The sequence below is a fragment of the Ascaphus truei genome, chromosome 10 (genome assembly GCF_040206685.1).
Source record: "Ascaphus truei isolate aAscTru1 chromosome 10, aAscTru1.hap1, whole genome shotgun sequence".
NCBI lineage: Eukaryota > Metazoa > Chordata > Amphibia > Anura > Ascaphidae > Ascaphus > Ascaphus truei.
In genome coordinates this window covers 36,304,777-36,322,813 of record NC_134492.1, presented here as the reverse complement: position 1 = coordinate 36,322,813, position 18,037 = coordinate 36,304,777, and the positions used below count along the sequence as shown (strand labels likewise).

Below are 18,037 nucleotides of genomic sequence, written 5' to 3'. Positions count from 1 at the left end.
TATGATAAATAAATTAATAAGTAAATACTTTATTAACAATGAATTAAAATAAATGGATATTTAAACTAAACTAAATAATATGGCAATAAACGACTCACATGGGTGACTTAACATATAAAACAAACCAAAGTGCTCGATACAAAAACTGAAACAGAGGGGAAATCCATGACAAGCGATTACTTAATAGTAATGAAATAGCTCACGATTGATATAGGAGGACCCCTAGGTCCAGCACTAGAAAATTATTAAAAACCTGTACATTCTAAACAGGTAGCATGAGACTGACCATTTAGATATTCGTAAATGAATGACATATGAATGTTCCTACAAAAACCACAGATAGCACAGAATAGTCCAAAAGTGAAGTGTCAAGTAACACAGTCAATATTACCAAGGTGCGCAGCTAGTATAAAGGCACCTAGAATACTGAATCCAGGATCACAGCAAATAACTGGATAATTGCCTAGTTGCTAAATAAACATTAATATGATAGATCCTAATGCATAAAGTGCAAAAGAGCCCACAAAGGGTGTTGAAATGGCTCTGAGGCACAGATCTAGTCTGTATCAAGTTATCGCCTCCTAAATTAAATGAAAAAAAAAATGCACTTTAAGCAACAGTAGGTACTTCATAGCAAACCTGTAGTGAGGAACAATAAAATCGTAAATCAATAGATAGGGTGGAACCGCAGGTGTAACACACACACTTAATTCTGCAGCCAGTTACTGTGTAGATTAAATGTAGCAACAAGAAAGGTACTCTGCTACAACAGTATAGAGCACTTTGGTTTGTTTTATCTGTTAAGTCACCCATGTGAGTCGTTTATTGCCATATTATTTAGTTTAGTTTAAATATCAATTTATTTTAATTCATTGTTAATAAAGTATTTACTGTACTTATTAATTTGTTTATCATATCATACACTACAATGAGTGCTTTCAAGAGGGTGTTCTTGTCTCTTACTTTATAACTACTCCTTATCCCCTTTTGCACCTTTGTTATTATTCTCAATATTGTACATTAAGCTGATGCGAGAGTCACTTTCCCTCCTTTCCCTAATCCCCCATTTTACAATTGTTTTCCCAGAGCCAGAGGGAACTTTACAGGTTTGTCTGAGACTAATCATGTGGAGTCTCCTGTAATCATGTGACCAGGAGAGCGACCAATCACGCACACTCTCCTGGGTACAGCAGATTTCTCTTCAGTGCACAAAATGGAGGACATCTTTATAACTGTCTCTGCAGCGTGTGGTATTTGCTACAAAGTAATAGGAACAGAGAGAAAATAAGGCAGTTTGATTCCTTCTCTTGCTTTGAGGAACTGACAATTCCTCCTCACAAAAGAAGAGTTCCTGTTATGGAGGCCGCTTGACGCTCATACTGACTTCAGAAAGTGACTAAAATAACCATTTGTTTGAAGAAAACGTGACAAATTCTGTGTTAGAGAAAATACTTGTCAGGAAGTAGTTGGAGACTCCTTAACAGTTCAATAAGTGACTGAAAATACCTTAATTTGAAGGAAAAATGGAAATAAGTCACAAAAAAAAACCTACTATTATAAAATACCTGTCAAGAGTGAATGCACCTACTGACTTCAGAAAGTGTCTAGAATGACTTCATTTGCGAGGAAAAGGAGCCAGTCATCCAAAATTCGCCTTTAAGAGTCTGGCAAAGGTAAGTTGACACGATCCTGCTCTGGGAAAGAAATAAATCCTGTCATATAATAGTTACGATGGGCTGTCGTAGTTTGTGGCAGTTTATGCAAACTAAAAAAATAATCAGGTGAAAGCTCAGCCAAACGTGACGGGTTGAAAAAATTTAAATGTTAGAAATTGGTCAACACAACATGCATCATCACATGTGACTTTATTTTAGATTTGTGGAGGGATTGCTGCTATAAACAGGGCACATATCTACATTTGCACAGCAGCTTATTACGTTTCCCACTTGAATAAAGGGAGTGATATATATTTTATGGAGTATTCCTACTTATTAAACTGTTTTAGATGGCAATGTATTAGGGGTCATAACACTGTACTTGTTATTGGACCCATTACTTTATCTCCTTTTGCCTCCGGGATCAACAATTAGATTGCAAGCTTTTCATTGTTCCTCACACTAACCAACTTTACCTATTTGGTACTAACCGATACACTAGGTGTGGTAACATTTTGGATGATACAATTAAAAAAGGAGGCACAAAAGCATGTGTGGTGCTATTAATCACCCAGTTATTTCTCTTACCACAGAGATTACATGGTATTTTCACCAGGTAATCCAGGTAATCCCTCCTGTAACTCCACCTTTTTATGAGCAGATACACTACCGACACACTTTATTAAAGTGTGGCTGGTACCGCAAGCCGGGAGATTTCCCGGCTTGCTAGTGGCCGCCTCTCGGCGTGCCGCGCGTCATAGACGCGCGGTCACGCGTCTTCGGGAGCCTGCGCCCCCTGCACGCGCGTCCAGGGCTCCCCGAGGGAGCCCTGGTGTCCCGCAATCGCGGGACGGCGGCAGGGGGTTCCGGGGGACCCGGCAGACCCGGCAGCGGTAGGGAGAGCGCCCCGATCGGAGGGCGCTCTTCCGCTGCTTCGGCGCGCGCCCGTCACCCTCGGGCGCGCGCCAGGCTACTGCTGCGGCCAAGAACGGGCAAATGCTCGAATAGACTTGGCCGCAGCAGTACACACAAATGAGTTTGTGGTGAAAAGTTGTGATAATTGGAGCAAAAGCGCTACATACATTGTTGAAATGTGCACATTTGGCCTATCCTGCAGGTTTTTAACCCTTTGAGTGCCTGGTGGGTTGTGGTGACAGAAGGGAGGGGAGAGATAGATGGCGGGGGGGGGGGGGGGAGAGGGGCGAGAAAGTGCATGACGGTGTGGAAGAGTGTGAGGCATGAAGGGAAGAGAGGGAGTGACATTGGGGAAGAGAGAGAGAATGACATGTGGAAGAGAGAGAGAGAGTGACATTGGGGTGGGAATGGGAGTATGACAATAGGAGGCGGAGGAGGTGATATGGGGGGGGGCAGAGAGCGTGACATGAGAGGAAGAGAGGGAGTGACATGGGGAAGAGAGAGAGGGACATGGGGAAGCCAGAGAGGGATATGGGGGAGTGGGAAGATAGTGTGAGGTGGACTAAGAAAGTTACCTGAGGAGAGAGGGAGCGTGACACAGGGGGAGAGGGAGCATGACATGAAGGGGAGAGGGACACAAGGGGGAGCGAGATGGGGAAAGAGTGAGTGATATGGGGTGAGAGTGAATGAGTGAGATGGGGGAGAGGGCATGAGATGGAGAGAGTGAGGGGAGAGAAAGTGACATGGGGGAGAGTTTTATGGGGGATATTGCAGTAAGGCTGCAAAGACACATGGGTTTTCTCAATATAAGCTTTTATTCAGAGCCTATAAGCACGGAACAGAAAAGAGCCTAATTACAGTGAATCATAACAAAAATAAGTCTCAAACAGGGCTGTGCTATTTGCCAGATAGGCCCAGTTTTTAGTCCCAGTCAGCGCTGTGCCCTCAGGAAGATATGGGGGTTCAAGTCCAGAGGGTTCACAAAGAGTAAGGCGAAAACAAACATATCTTGTTCTAAGGTTCCCTTAACAACTCCAGCACAGTCCCATGGGGCCAGTCTGTCTGGTTCACACAGCCACCAGAATGCCGGGAGATCCAGGCTTTTTAAACCCTCTAACGAGCCACCTGTATCCTACTGTAGCTAATAAGCTCAGGCTGCTCTCAGCCTGGGATTTAAGCTGCTCACTGCTGTACTCAGCGCTATATAGGCAGACAGGGAGTCCACCCTGTCACAGTGGGAGATGAGGAGAGTGACATTGGTGTAGAGAGGGAGATGTGGGGACAAGACAGAAAGAGAGAGTAACGGCAGGAGAGAGTGGGGTGGAAGGAGAAAGAGTTGGTGACCTGGGGAGGAGCGAGGGAGCATAACATGGGTGGAATAGAGAGTAACACAGGGTGGGGGGAGAGTAAGTTGCATGGGGGAGAGGGAGGTGGGGGGAGAGAGAGTTAAATGGGGGAGGGAGAGTGTCATGGGGGGAGAGGGAGAGTGTCATGGGGGGAGAGGGAGATTGAGACAAGAGAGAGTATCATGGCGGGAGAAAATGGGATGGATGGAGAAAGAGTTGGTGACCTGGGGAGGAGAGAGGGAGCATTACATGAGAGGAATATAGCATGACATTGGGGGGAGAGAGTGTGACATGGGGGTGGAGAAAGAGAGCGATATGAGGGGGGAGAGCGAGTGACATGGGAGGGAGAGGGTGCATGATATGGGGAAAGAGCTGTTTTTATAACATTACAGCGGTGGCCATTAAGAAGACCCTCATATTTATAATGTTTCTGTGTGCCTCCAAAAAAGGAGAATGTGTTAAATTCGTCCACCAAATACAACTTGACGTAAACCCTAAACTATATTATGAGCAGAGTTTTAAGTTGTTACGTATCAACCAAAATTGTGTTGTTTGCAGCACGGATCTTTCATTATAACAAAATGTAGTATCATAAATAATATGATGTTAATAATTTATATTTATTAATACTCATTATTTAATTTTTTTTTACATCCTTCATTCTGTTTTTATTTAAATTGTAGCAATCAGGTATTCAGCATGATGCAATCTATAAAAAATTCTAACAAAAACTATGCATTTTATGCATGAAGTCACGTAACAAACTACATAAAATCCACATTTTATTAAGGTTTGAACTACTTCTTTGCTTCAAAGGCATAATCCTTATTATGGATTAATAATCTAGGCATAATAAGTACACCTGATTAGTTAAGGCTGCAGACCAAGCAATATCCTATGTGTGTTTTTTTTAAAATAAATCAATTCTGTACTATGAGAAAATACTTCTAGCATTTTTTTTAAACAACTCTGAGTTACATTTTAATGTATTATAATGTAACAAGCATTTTTGTTTCTATTGCAACCATTTACAGTGTCACATACCCTTCCTCTTCTGAAACAGACTCTGGCACACCCCTTTTTGAGCCCTGCCTTCTCTCTAGTAGTGCCCCAATTGTATCTAGTGACTACCTGGTCACATGATCTTCCCCCACATAACTTTATATCTTTGGTCCTCATCTGCTGCAGTGACAGCCATTTAGTGAACCCTCAAGCCCAATCTTCGCCGATCGATCAAAGGAGAACGGATCGATCGGCAACTTAGCTAATTACTTATCATTGTGTGGATTGTATTGATGCACATTTGAAAGGAATAATAATTAAATTTAAAAAATACAGCAGCTTGGACTGTCGTTTTTAAGATGGACTCTGGCTTGTTTTTCTTGCTTGGGATCATGGATTTTCTAAAAAATGCATCCACGTCTCCCACAGATTCCCCAAGCCCGCAACACCTCCTCTTTTAAGAAGCTTTGAAAATGCCGATATCAACATTCGAGGCATGGATATAGGATTGAGCAACCAATCAAGGCGTAGAAATATTTTGCACATAACAAGGTCGTTTGAAGGAACACGGTGAGCCACATTTACAGAACTTTGCAGACATTTTTAGCAACTATCTCGTTAGCTAGAACTAGAAATACAAAATCTTTATTATTATACATAAATGCAAATGTCTATTCTTCAGCTCTTTGCAAAGTCTTCCCTTTACATAGCTTGACAAATAGGCTAAGTAAGTTGTATTGGTTCTATACTACGTGCCTTTCATTATCATTTATCTTTATGTTGACATAAATATCTCGATGGACTGTGAATTTGCGTAAACCAATAAAGCCCATAGATCCCCAGGCAAATTGTGTTGATCCTCTCATTTTAATATCTATGGACTTTGTTTGCCTCAAGCGTTTTGCTTGTGATTATATACCCAACAATGAGGTCAGCTCAGTTTCTCTCTGCACACAAAAACTTAAAACAGCAGCTGATGGCCTTTTTTTGTTGCATTTTATTTACTACTTACTTTAATAGATCTCTTCTTGCCCGTTCCAACGCATTTTTTTTTTTTAAATCTGATGGTCTATTCACCAGATATGAGTTAGAAATATTTGTTGTCTGGGAGGTTAAAAATGGAGTTCTCCCCAAAAGCCAGTGCAGCCGAAAGGCTACCAAGGTAATTCCAGAAGATAGAGATTAGGAAAATCAAGATTATTAAAACGTAAAAAAAGCCATTAAAAAAAAAAATAGAGCAGAACAGAGCGCAAGTCGCAAGACACTAACATTACATAGATACATGCTGTAGTAGATGAGGTTGAAAAAAGACATATGTCCATCGAGTTCAACCTATGCTAAATTTAGATGACAAATGCTTATCGTATATTTCTATTCCCAGTATTTTGATCCAGAGGAAGGTAAACAAAAAACCCCAGTGAAACATTATCCAATGATGCCTCATAAGAGAGAACATTTATTCCTCCTGACTCCAAATAAAGGCAATCAGATTTCTCCCTTGTTTATGTATTTGGTATATCCCTTTATACCTTTCCTTTCTAAAAAGATGGACAACCTTTTTTTTGAAGATATGTATTATATCTGCCATCACAGTCTCCATGGGTAATGAATTCCACATTTTACCTTCTGTTATTGTAAGGCAGAGGTGCGCAAACTTTTGTTGCTGTGCCCCCCTGCCTGCTCTCCCCTTGGGGACCCTGTAGGGTCATGTGATGTCACGTCAATTAACCGCCGCGCCCCCCAAAAAAATCTTGTGCCCCCCATGGGGGGCGCACGCCCCTCGGTTTGCACACCACTGCTGTCAGGAACCCTTTCCTTTTTTGCTGGTGAAATCTCCTTTCCTCCAACCTTAAGGGATGACCCTGTGTTGTTTGTACTGCCCTTGGGATGAATAGTTCTTTTGAAAGCTCCTTGTATTGACCCTGAATATATTTGTATATAGTTATCATATCCCCTTTTAGATGCCTCTTTTATAATGTAAACAAATATTATTTAGCTATACTTTCCTCATAAGTCAGAGTTTTCCACCCACTTTATTCATTTTGGTGTCTCTTCTCTGCACTTGTTCTAGTTCCATAATGTCTTTCTTACGGAGTGGTGCCCGAAACTGTACTCCATTTCCAAAGTGTGGCCCTACCAATGCTTTATACAGTGGCATAATTATGCTTACTTCCCTTCCACCCATATGTTTTTATTGTAAGATAAGATCTTATTTGCCTTTGCAGCTACTGAGTTACATTGGAGTCTATTGTTAAGCCTGCTGTTTAGAAGCACTCCTAAATCCTTCTCTCAGGATTGACCTAATTCTGCCCCATTTAATTTAATTTGTAAGTAGTCTGCTTATTCTTGTTTTCCAAATGCACAACCTTACATTTATCTGTATTAAACCTTATCTGCCATTTACCTGCCCAAGTTTTCAGTCTATCCAAGTACTTCTGGAGAGAAATTACATCCTGCTCTGATTCTAATAACCTACACAATTAAATGGCCTATTCTAGTAGCCTTCATAACCCACTTATCGAGGTTGTTTAGCTGTTATCGGCCAAAAATGCCTACAGCGATTCAGAAAGCCTCGATGAGTGGGCGTCGAAAGCATTAATCAACATTTTTTGCTGTTGACCTGATGACCCGCTGAGCTGCAGGGTGACCAGCACCAAGCAGGAGGGCGACCAGCACTGAGCAGGAGGACGCTGCAATCACGTCTTCATCAATGTAGAAACAAAGCTTCTTTTTATTCTGGTAGTCAGCAGGCAATATACACAAAAATAAATATATAAACAAATCAGAATAGCCCAAACCAATAGCAACTAAAAGGGTGAGCAGTTGGTCCCAAAAAAAATACTATCTAAAACATAGTAGGTTCCTGCAAGAAAAGAAAGGTTGGATGCTTTCAGAGTATTGTATTGTATGTCTTTATTTATATTGCGCCATTAATGTACATAGCGCTTCACAGTAGTAATACACGTGGTAATCAAATAAATAATAGATCATGGGAATAAGTGCTTCAGACATAAAAGTAACATTAAGGAAGAGGAGTCCCTGCTCCGAGGAGCTTACAGTCTAATTGGTAGGTAGGGAGAACGTACAGAGACAGTAGGAGGGAGTTCTGGTAAGTGCGTCTGCAGGGGGCTAAGCTTTATATCATGTGTCCAGTATTATCCACAGTGCTATTCATATGCTTCTTTAAGCAAGTGTGTCTTTAAGGTGGGTCTTAAAGGTGGATAGAGTGGGTGCTAGTCGGGTATTGAGGGGAAGGGCATTCCAGAGGTGCGGGGCAGTCAGAGAAAAAGATTTAAGGCGGGAGAGGGCTTTAAATACAAAGGGGGTAGAAAGAAGACATACTTGAGAAGAACGCAAGAGTCGGGCTGGTGTGTAACGAGAAATTAGGGCTGAGATGTAAGGCGGGGCAGAAGAGTGTAAAGCTTTAAAAGTGAGGAGGAGAATGGAGTGTGAGATGCGGGATTTGATCGGAAGCCAGGAGAGGGATTTCAGGAGAGGAGACGCAGAGACAGATTTAGGAAAGAGCAGAGCGATTCTGGCAGCAGCGTTTAGGATAGATTGTAGGGGAGACAGGTGTGAGGCAGGAAGGCCGGATAGCAGGAGGTTACAGTAATCAAGACGGGAGAGAATGAGGGCCTGAGTGAGAGTTTTAGCAGTCGAGCAACAGAGGAACGGGCGTATCTTAGTGATATTGCGGAGGAAAAAGCGACAGGTTTTAGAAACGTTTTGAATGTGAGAGGAGAATGTGAGAGAGGAGTCCAGTGTGACCCCTAAGCAGCGTGCTTGGGCTACTGGGTGAATGATCGTACTTCCAACAATAATGTGGAAGGAGGTAGTAGGGCCAGATTTGCGAGGAAGTATGAGGAGTTCTGTTTTTGCCATGTTGAGTTTAAGGCGACGGAGGGCCATCCAGGATGATATAGCAGCGAGACATTCAGAAACTTTGGTTTGTACAGCAGGTTTAAGGTCGGGTGTTGAAAAGTAAATTTGTGTGTCGTCAGCGTAGAGGTGATATTTAAACCCAAGAGATGTTATTAGGTCACCTAGAGAGAGTGTGTACAGAGAAAAGAGAAGAGGTCCCAGGATAGAGCCCTGGGGTACCCCCACAGAGAGATCAATAGAGGAGGAGGTGGTGTTAGCAGAAAAGACACTGAAAGTACGATGGGAGAGGTAAGAGGAGATCCAGGATAGAGCTTTGTTCCGAATACAAAGAGTATGGAGAATGTGAAGGAGAAGAGGGTGGTCCACGGTATCAAATGCTGCAGAGAGGTCAAGTAATATGAGCAGAGTGTAATGACCTCTGTCTTTGGCAGCATTAAGGTCATCAGTTATTTTAGTGAGGCTGTTTCGGTGGAGTGTGCAGTGCGGAAGCCAGATTGTAGAGGGTCTAGGAGAAAATAGGTGTTGAGAAAATGAAGCAAGCGAGAAAATACAAGACGTTCAAGGAGTTTAGAGGCAAAAGGCAGGAGTGAGACAGGTTGATAGTTAGACGGACAGGTAGGGTCAAGCTTGCTGTTTTTGTGTAATGGTATAACTGTTGCATGTTTGAAGGAGGAGGGAAAAGTACCAGAGTCGAGGGAGGAGTTAAAAATGTGTGTGAGCGTAGGGATTATAGTAGGACCAAGAGGTTTTAGGAGATGGGAGGGAATGGGGTGAAGAGGGCAAGTGGTAGAGGAAGAAGAGGAGATCAACAGTGACACATCCTCCTCTGAGACAGTGGAAAAAGAATCAAGGAAGGCAGGAGGAGAGTTAGGAAGAGGTGTAGGATGGGAGGAAGAAACAGATGGGATGTTCTGACGTATGGATTCCACCTTTTCCTTTAAATAGTCAGCAAAGTCCTGATCGGAGATGGAGGAAGAAGAGGCAGCTGAGGGTGGTTAGAGTAGAGCGTGAAAGGCAGAGAAGAGTCGGCATGGGTTAGACTTGTGCGTGTTGATTAGTGAAGAAAAGTAGGCTTGTTTAGCTTGCGAGAGGGCAGAGTTGAGACACGATAGCATAAATTTGTAGTGAAGGAAGTCTGCGAGAGTATGAGATTTCCTCCAGAGGCGTTCAGAGGAATGAGTGGAGGAACGTAGCATGAGCGTGTGGGAATTTAGCCAGGGTCTGGGGTTAGAAGGACGAGGCAAAGAGAAAGCGGGGCATGTACAGTAGATCAAGAGAAGAGGATAAGGCAGAGTTGTAGTTCCTGACCAGGTTGTCAGGGTCTGTAGCAGAGCTGGGAGAGGAGAGGGAGGAGCGTAAAGTGGACTCAAAGTCAGGTAGGTGAATAGAGCGCAGGTTTCTGCAGAACCGGGGGGCAGATGGAGTTGGAGAAGGGGAGAAGCGAGATAGAGAGAATGAGATGAGGTGATGGTCAGAGAGAGGAATGGGGGAAATGGAGAAATCAGAGAGAGAGAAGTTTTTAGTGAAAAACAGGTCGCGGTAGTGGCCGTCCTTGTGGGTGCTGGCTGCAGTCCACTGTTGAAGGCCAAAAAAAGAGGTTAGAGTGAGAAAGCGGGAAACCCAAGGGAGAGAGGGGTCATCAATGTGGCAATTGAAGTCCCCAAGGAGAAGAACACGGGAGTCTGAGGAGAGGAAGAAAGAGAGCCAGGATTCAAAGTGAGAGAGAAAGGCAGAAGGGGGATGAGTAGAGGTAGGTGGGCGATAGATGACTGCCACGTGGACAGGGAGAGGAGAGAAGATCTGGACAGTGTGAGCCTCAAAGGAGGGAAAAGCAAGAGAGGGAGGAATAGGAAAGGTTCGGTAACGGCAGAGAGAGGAGAGCAGGAGCCCCACACCTCCACCCCTGCCATCAGGGCGCGGAGTGTGGGAGAAAGAAAGGCCACCATAAGAGAGGGCAGCTTCCAGAGCAGAGTCAGACTGAGTGAGCCAGGTCTCAGTTATAGCAAATAGGAGCAGAGAGTAAGAGAGAAAGAAGTCATGCACAGAGAGGAAGTTGTTAGAAAGGGAGCGTGCATTCCAAAGAGCACAGGAGAAAGGGTGAGACGAGGGAGGGTGGCAGGGGATGGGTATGAGGTTGGAGGAGTTGACACCAGGAGTAGAGGTTGCATTTGGCAGGCGAGGACGAGAGCATGTAGGAATAAGGCAGGGACCAGGATTGGGAGAGATATCCCCAGAAGCAAGGAGGAGAAGCAGGGATAGAAAGAGAATGTGTGAGGAGGATTTGTAGGGGTGTGATTTAGTGCAGGCAATATAGCTGTGCAGTGTCAGAGGGCGCAGGTAAGAAAGGAGTTCATGTGAACTCAAAAGTGGTGAAGAAAGGAGAGATGGTGATATATTAATAGAGTTAGAGACATAATGAGCCTGGTAGAAGGAAGTGTATAATTTGAGAAGAAGTGAGGCCACAGCAAAAATAAATGGTAAAGGCAGCATCACAGCAATAGTTAAGTTCTGGGAAGTGCAGTTTGGGATCGATAATATCCTCCGTTCCAGCGTTGTTCAAATACAGGAATCAGGGCCAATACTGTAGGTTTTGTCCACTTCTTCACTTCTTTTGAACTTCCTTTTAAACTTGTTGTCCAGTCCTGCCACTTACAATGTGCCACTTGGACATGTGCTGCAGTAGACGTTTCAAATGGTAATAAAGTGCTTTCAAAATATATATTTTTATAAATGAATTCATCCCTAATTTACCAGTGAACTCTGCTTTTTATCCCCTGGTTTTATATATAAGAGGTTTGGTGTATTTACTTGTCCTTGTCTCTTTTACTGTGGACACTCTCTATAAACAGTGATTTTAGTTATAAAACCTGCTCTCAATAAAAATGTGCTAGAATTTTTTTTCCACGGTGTAGATCTGTTCAATCAATAGTTCACTGTAACATTGAACATTGGTATGCTATGTATCAAGCAGAAATAACGGAGAAGCGGAAGACATGCTAAGATGTGTGCAACCTATTAACATATGTATGAAGTACATTCAGATTCCTCTTCCTAGTCGGCATCTATTTTAATATTTTTAGAAGTCTGAGAAGTTAAAATAGAAGTTCTAGAGAAGCTGGGGCTCTTGGAGGAAAGGTGTGGGGTGTTTGCTCTCAAGCTCATTTCCTTCATGTTAAAGAAAAAATGGTGTTTTAATTTGACCTACAACTCAATACAAGTTTGGTTTATAAGTGATCAATAACAGCAATAATGAAATCATCCCTATACTCCATAATATTGGTCTGGAAACACGAGAACGGAATTGTCTTATCTTTTGTTAACTATTTTGAATAAAGAGTACTTCTGCAACGATCAACATAGGCCTAGGGATTTGGAGCTATATTTACTGAGCAGTGCTATTCCATAAGACAGGTGGAAGATGTATTATTAAATAGCACCGCTTGGTAAATATGGACATATATTTCTTATAAGTTCTGAAAATAAACAAAGTAAAAAGAAATAGATCACAGGAATAGTATTTCCTGAGTTACACAGTGCATTGTAAATAGCAGAGAGCACACAATAGAAAAACATTGATATGTACCTGTTCACAGCTACGTTGACTGTTCTTGCTTGATGGGGGCAGTTTTCTAAAGCATTAATGCTTAGTGTATACTTCTAACATTATTTCCTCCTGTTGCCTTTTTAAAGCCAGATCCATCTTCCCTCCCCACTGATTTTCCTATGTAATCACCGGAATTGTAAATCAAGCATGTTAACAATCCTGACACATGAAAAATATTGCAGCTCGTGTGACGTTTTCTGCTGCTTCTTCCTTGGTTCTCCACAGAATGTGGGCAGCAGCTATTCCGGACACAGGAGTGGCTATGTATCAAGGCAGCAGTGGTGCAATGGGCCGACAAAACAAACTACACCGTATGTATCAAATATGTATTGGTGCAGATTTCTTCTCCCTGAATTGGAAGTCTTTTGCCTTAATACATATGTCACAGATATTTCCACATAGCAGTGGCTATTAACCCCTTTAAATCTTGAGAAACTTGAATGCATTTGTATACCCCTACCTAGTAATATACTGCACTGTATAACAAGTTGCCAGTAATGAATACACTGCAAGATTCCCACCTTTAGCAACAGTTTCCCAAAATGTGAGGCCATAACTTATCACTGTGCCACATTCATGTAGAATGGGATCAGGTCCGGTAATTATTATTATTATTAGAGTTCTTTTCAAAATGTGTTCTGTGCTTCTAGAAGGCATGCCGTGTCTGTGATTTGTGTCTCTATCTGTGTCTTAGTTACATAGTGCTTGCCTTATATTAGTGACCCATTTAACCTTTATAAATCATACCTAAAGTAGTACAACAAGTACACGCAGTCGTCGGTTATCCAACGGAATTCATTCTGGAAGTAGCGTTGGATGGTGAAACCGTTGTAAAGTGAGTCCCATGTTAATCAGTGGTGGTGAGCGTTGGATAACGCATTCCAGCGTTGAAAAACGGCCCATAGGGTTGCATTGTTAAGCATTGAATATGCCATTAGTTGTAAAGTGAAACGTTGGATAGTGAGGACGACCTGTAGAGTGTCATAAAGAGAGGAGGAAAAGCCTGGAGCGGAGTGAGATGTGTGTGTGTGTGTTGATCGCGTCGCACCTTTCCACATTATGTCCAGTATTTTTGGAGAAGCCACCTGGCAACCCTATTTGCAGACCCTGCCTTACTGTGTCTGCTCCTCTGTGCACACTACACGCCCTCCTCACCTACTCATCTCATCTGTCTCCTCCTCTCCTTGCTGTTTCTACTGCCATTAAAATCTCCTTCCCCAGTTTCCTGGATGAGTGTGAGACCGCTCAGTCTATCACAGAGGGGGAGGGATGTATGTATATCTTTATTTATATAGTGCCGACAGTGTACTCAGTGCTTTACAAAGACAATACAGTACAGGTTATTGTAATACAATAAGCACAGCAAAGTCAGACAATAGGAAAGAAAATCTCTGACCCACAGAGCTTCCAATTAAGTGGTGTGTTGGGAGACTAAGGGCAGTAGATGACAGCGCTTGGCCACAATGGTTGGTAGGTAGTGACTGTGGGTGTGGGACAGTAGCCATGAATGCAGGCTATTGGGATGCTTCTTTTGAGAGGTGAGTTTTAACACTTCATATGTGACACTTAAGATGTTACACAGTCAATGTACAGTCTCATTACACAGGATGTCCATCCTCTCTGGCTGTCTCTGGGTGAGAGACAGGCCATTCAGCCTATCACAGAGATATGCGCAGACATCCTTAGAGAAATATATAGATTACATTAATTAGGACATTAACACCTGTCACCCTCCCTCTACACCCCACTGACATTAAAATTCCCTACCCCAGTCTATCCTGTGTGAGAGAGAGGCCGCTCAGTCTAACACAGAGGGGGAAAGATGTGCAGTCTTATAGGCTGCCTCTGGGTGAGTGACAGGCCGCTCAGCCTAACATAGAGGGGGAGGAATGTGCATCGTCACTGGCTGTCTCTAAGTGAGTGATCGGCCATTCAGCCTATCACACAGAGATGTGAAGACATCCTTATAGAAATATATATAGATATGTATAATCTTGGTGTAGCAGGGTCCCCCCTGGCCCTCCTCACCTGCGCAGAGTAGCGGGTACCACCGCACCATGCCAGGCAGTTGCAGGGGCGATCGCGGCTCCCGGCGGCATCAGTGATAGGGCGCCGCCATCTTGTGCACGTTCGCTTGCGCGGTGCACGTTTGCAGTCGCGATGGCCATTGCACCTAGCGCAGGAAAGTGTAGGGAGGCAGGAAGGCCCCCTAGCTGTTGCACATGCGCAGGAAAGTGGCGCGGCGGCCATTACTATAGCGCAGGCGCAGATAGAGAGAGGTAGGCAGCCATTAGAGAGGCGCCCATGTGGTCCTCATAGGGGAAAGCCCCAGAGGGGACTACAACTCCCAGCAGGCTTAGAGGCAGGTGAGTCAGATGATTGCAGGCAGCCAATAATGTTTGCAGTTTTCTCTGCAGAGAGTAGATACATTGTATGGGCAATGTGCTATGAGTCAGTCAGGCTGAGGAGACAGTGGGGGAAGGAAGGGGGGCAGAGAGCTGCGAGCTTCTGCCCTAGGCCAGAAGTACCCCGGGCTAGAGTTGAGGCCCTTGCTCCCCACTAGTGAGGGTGGGTGTTCATAGGGACAGGCCCTTAGGTAAGGATTGTAGGGAGAAGCTTGTGGGGAGCGCAGATGTCACCATATGTGGGGAAAGAAATATATATAGTGTAGTATGTTCTACAAAATAAACAATCTATTCATAGAATCACGATTGGGAACTCACACTTTCCCAGTGAAAGATCAGCAGTGGATTTAATATTGAAGACTCTGTCAGTGTGAAGTGTCAGGAATCAGCAAGATGGTCCCTCAATGAGAAAAGATGACACACTTAGTGCAACATTGCATGTTCCAGTAAAATATATTATCCAAGGCAATAAGTATTGCATTTACATTTGGCACTATGTGCATAGACACATAACAATAATGATGCGCAGCTTGTGTATGCCACCAGCTGCGCATCATTATTGTTATGTGTCTATGCACATAGTGCCAAATATTGTTTTTTGCATGACGTAAAACAAATTCAAATTTTCAAGGCTACAATATATTATACTTCATCAGAATAGAGATCAATTGATATATATGTAACACTCCATCATCTATCCAGGAATAAAAGAACTTGTGACCGTGTGCAGCTATATTCTCCCACTCTGAAAAAACTGAGCACCTCAAATGTTATTATTGGAGTACTGGTGAATCTAGCGCCTTATTAAAGCATGGCCTAATTGGGCTATAGCATAGGGCCCTGGACCCTCCAAGGGCTCCCGACCTTTCAGAGTAAATTTATATTTTGTGCTTTTTTAAACTGATGCTTGTAATGATCAGTCTTTGTACTATTGTACTTTATGTCGATTTTTTTAAAAACTAGTTTTGCACCATCTCTTTCACTTGTTTATTTAGTGTATTTTTTTATTAGCCAATAGACACAGGGCAATGGCTATATTAATGTGGGTAGATGTAGACATTAAATTACTCCTGATGAAGCTGGGTATTCACAGCGAAACGCATTGAGCACAGAAGGAAAGAGAGACTGACCAGAAGGAGAAGTATCATGGGAACTGTGCTGAAAGCTGATTGTTGTTTCCGGGCGGCCGCATACGGACGTAACACATGTCAGAAATCCTGCTACCACCTACACTCCGGGTGCCGCGTCGGAGAGGGGAGAGATTGCCTCCTCCAAAGAAACTGTTATATGTCCTGAATGACAGCCCGCTTGTAAGTCTTCAATCAGGGGGTCTGTTTTTTGCGTTTTATTATTATTAAAAGTACTGTATTCTGCGTAATTAGTCCCTTCTCTGTTTTCCACTGTAAGATCTACATCGTCCCCTGCTATTATAGTCCCCATGCAATTTATGGGCTTTGATATTCTCACTGCCAGGTGAGTATATCTATTTATATTTTTATTCAACCTTCAGCACTTCCAACAACGGTACTGGTTTATAGTGGTGTTGTATGTTTTTTATTTTGCATATACTGATATCCACTGCTCCCTTATCCTTGTGTACCCGTATCTATTGAGGAAACCCAGCTCTTTTGAAGGTTGAGTAGTTGACACAGTTTTTTATATACACTTTTTATATGTTTTTTATACATCTTTCGTGTATTCACATTTTATAATTTCATTGTTGAAGCTCCACACTAGATGGGGCTGTTGTGTTGGTTGTATCTAGAGGTGAGCGTCTTCCTGCCTATTTTCTGTTTTTAATTTTATATAACTTTTTTATAAACATTTTTTATTCAAAGATAATTTTTCTACAATTTTTTTATGGCATAAATAATTTTCTTGATTTGTCGTAAATTTATTTACAAAATAACGCACAACAAAAAACTACGACACCATGAAAAACTGGAGTCAACATTTCCTAACATTGAAATTGCTTTACGTATTTTCCTATCAATGACAGCCACAAGCGGCAAACGTAAAAGATCTTTTTCAAAGTTGAAACTTGTTAAGAATGAGCTCTGCAGTTTCTGCTCCAAATAAAAACAGAAAGGGACACATGGAGATAAATAAAATGTTTGTCTTTGTTGTAATATTTGCAGAATTTCAATAAAAGATTTGAATGTTCAATAAAAACATACTGTATTTGTATTTAAATGTGACCTTTGTGGGTGAGTCCCCCAATTTACACTTGGCCCCAAAAAATCTTAAGACGGCTCTGGGTGACTCCCTCCAAAACGAACTTGATGCCATTTCTTGTACCGGTTTTTCTGCCCAACCTCCCAAATGTAGATGGGACCTACCCTAATCCTGGGTAGGAATTTCACCTACCCAGGATTGCTGGGAATGGCTACCTCCAAACTCTTTCATACGATTGTTCCAGGCGTACGAACAAGGACGAGAGCAAAACAAAAATAATTTTTCCTTGACAACCTTGGCCATTTCACAGCCAGATAAGTGAATGCATTGTTTTTGTGTTGTTAATTTTTAATATTACTGAGTCAGCTTTCCAATATTGCGTTCTGCTCTAGGTGTCCCAGGACAGCCGTTAATACCATTGTGGTGCTACTTGAACCTGCCCCTTGGAAAGGCTCATCAAAATGGAAAAGAAATAAAGGTAAACATTTTATCCTTATTGTTATGCCTGGTGTTTTGATTAAATAAACGAGATAATGTGGTAGCCGTATTAGTTTAATCACGTATTAGTTTACTCAATAAGCCCTGAAGTAGCCAACTCCTATATAAATCAGTAGGTGTTTTCGACCAATCATGGTGTGACCAGCCCCTTTTGGTCTTATTGAAATACCTCATAGAAGGAAATGTCTCTTGTTGTTTGTAATAAGCAACAAAAATATATGTGAACAAGCTTTCTGTAGGCAACCTTCTGCTGGCATCAGGTCAGGGATAAGGAGCAAATACTTAATGCGCTATGTTGTTTGTTGGAAAAAAACATAGAAAACGAATCCTTTACCAGTTTGTTGATATAGTGATACACTTAATGTTGATTGGCACAGGTCCAATTAAGGAGATGTCTGCTGACTATTCATAAAGAAGGGAGGATGTAGATATGGGGGACTGGTCATTACTTTTAAGATGTACAAGTCCATGTACCATCATAATGTTCAAAACACCAAGGAAATCCCACAACTTTGTTCAGTCCTTTTTTTAACACAATTAAAATATTTGTTCATT

At 42.5% G+C, this 18,037-nt stretch overlaps 1 protein-coding gene and 1 long non-coding RNA gene across 5 annotated transcripts in view; one reads left to right on the top strand and one right to left on the bottom strand.

The window, feature by feature from the left end:
• Nucleotides 1-12,620, bottom strand: part of LOC142503822 (cysteine-rich secretory protein LCCL domain-containing 2-like) — a 34,365-nt gene extending 21,745 nt beyond the window's left edge. For 2 of the 4 annotated variants that reach the window (XM_075616557.1, XM_075616563.1), the window contains exons 1-2: nucleotides 12,384-12,620; nucleotides 1,566-1,694 (exon numbers count right to left, since the gene is read on the bottom strand). The gene's annotated coding sequence lies outside the window, so the exon portion shown is untranslated. Of the gene's footprint in view, nucleotides 1-1,565; nucleotides 1,740-12,383 lie in introns of those variants that run through there. The other 2 variants (XM_075616562.1, XM_075616559.1) reach the window with 2 other exon arrangements.
• Nucleotides 1,117-17,465, top strand: LOC142503824 (uncharacterized). Its single transcript, XR_012804101.1, has 3 exons — nucleotides 1,117-1,673; nucleotides 5,348-5,488; nucleotides 17,377-17,465. It is a non-coding gene; the product is annotated as an uncharacterized LOC142503824 (long non-coding RNA).
• Nucleotides 17,466-18,037: the final 572 nt, after the last annotated feature.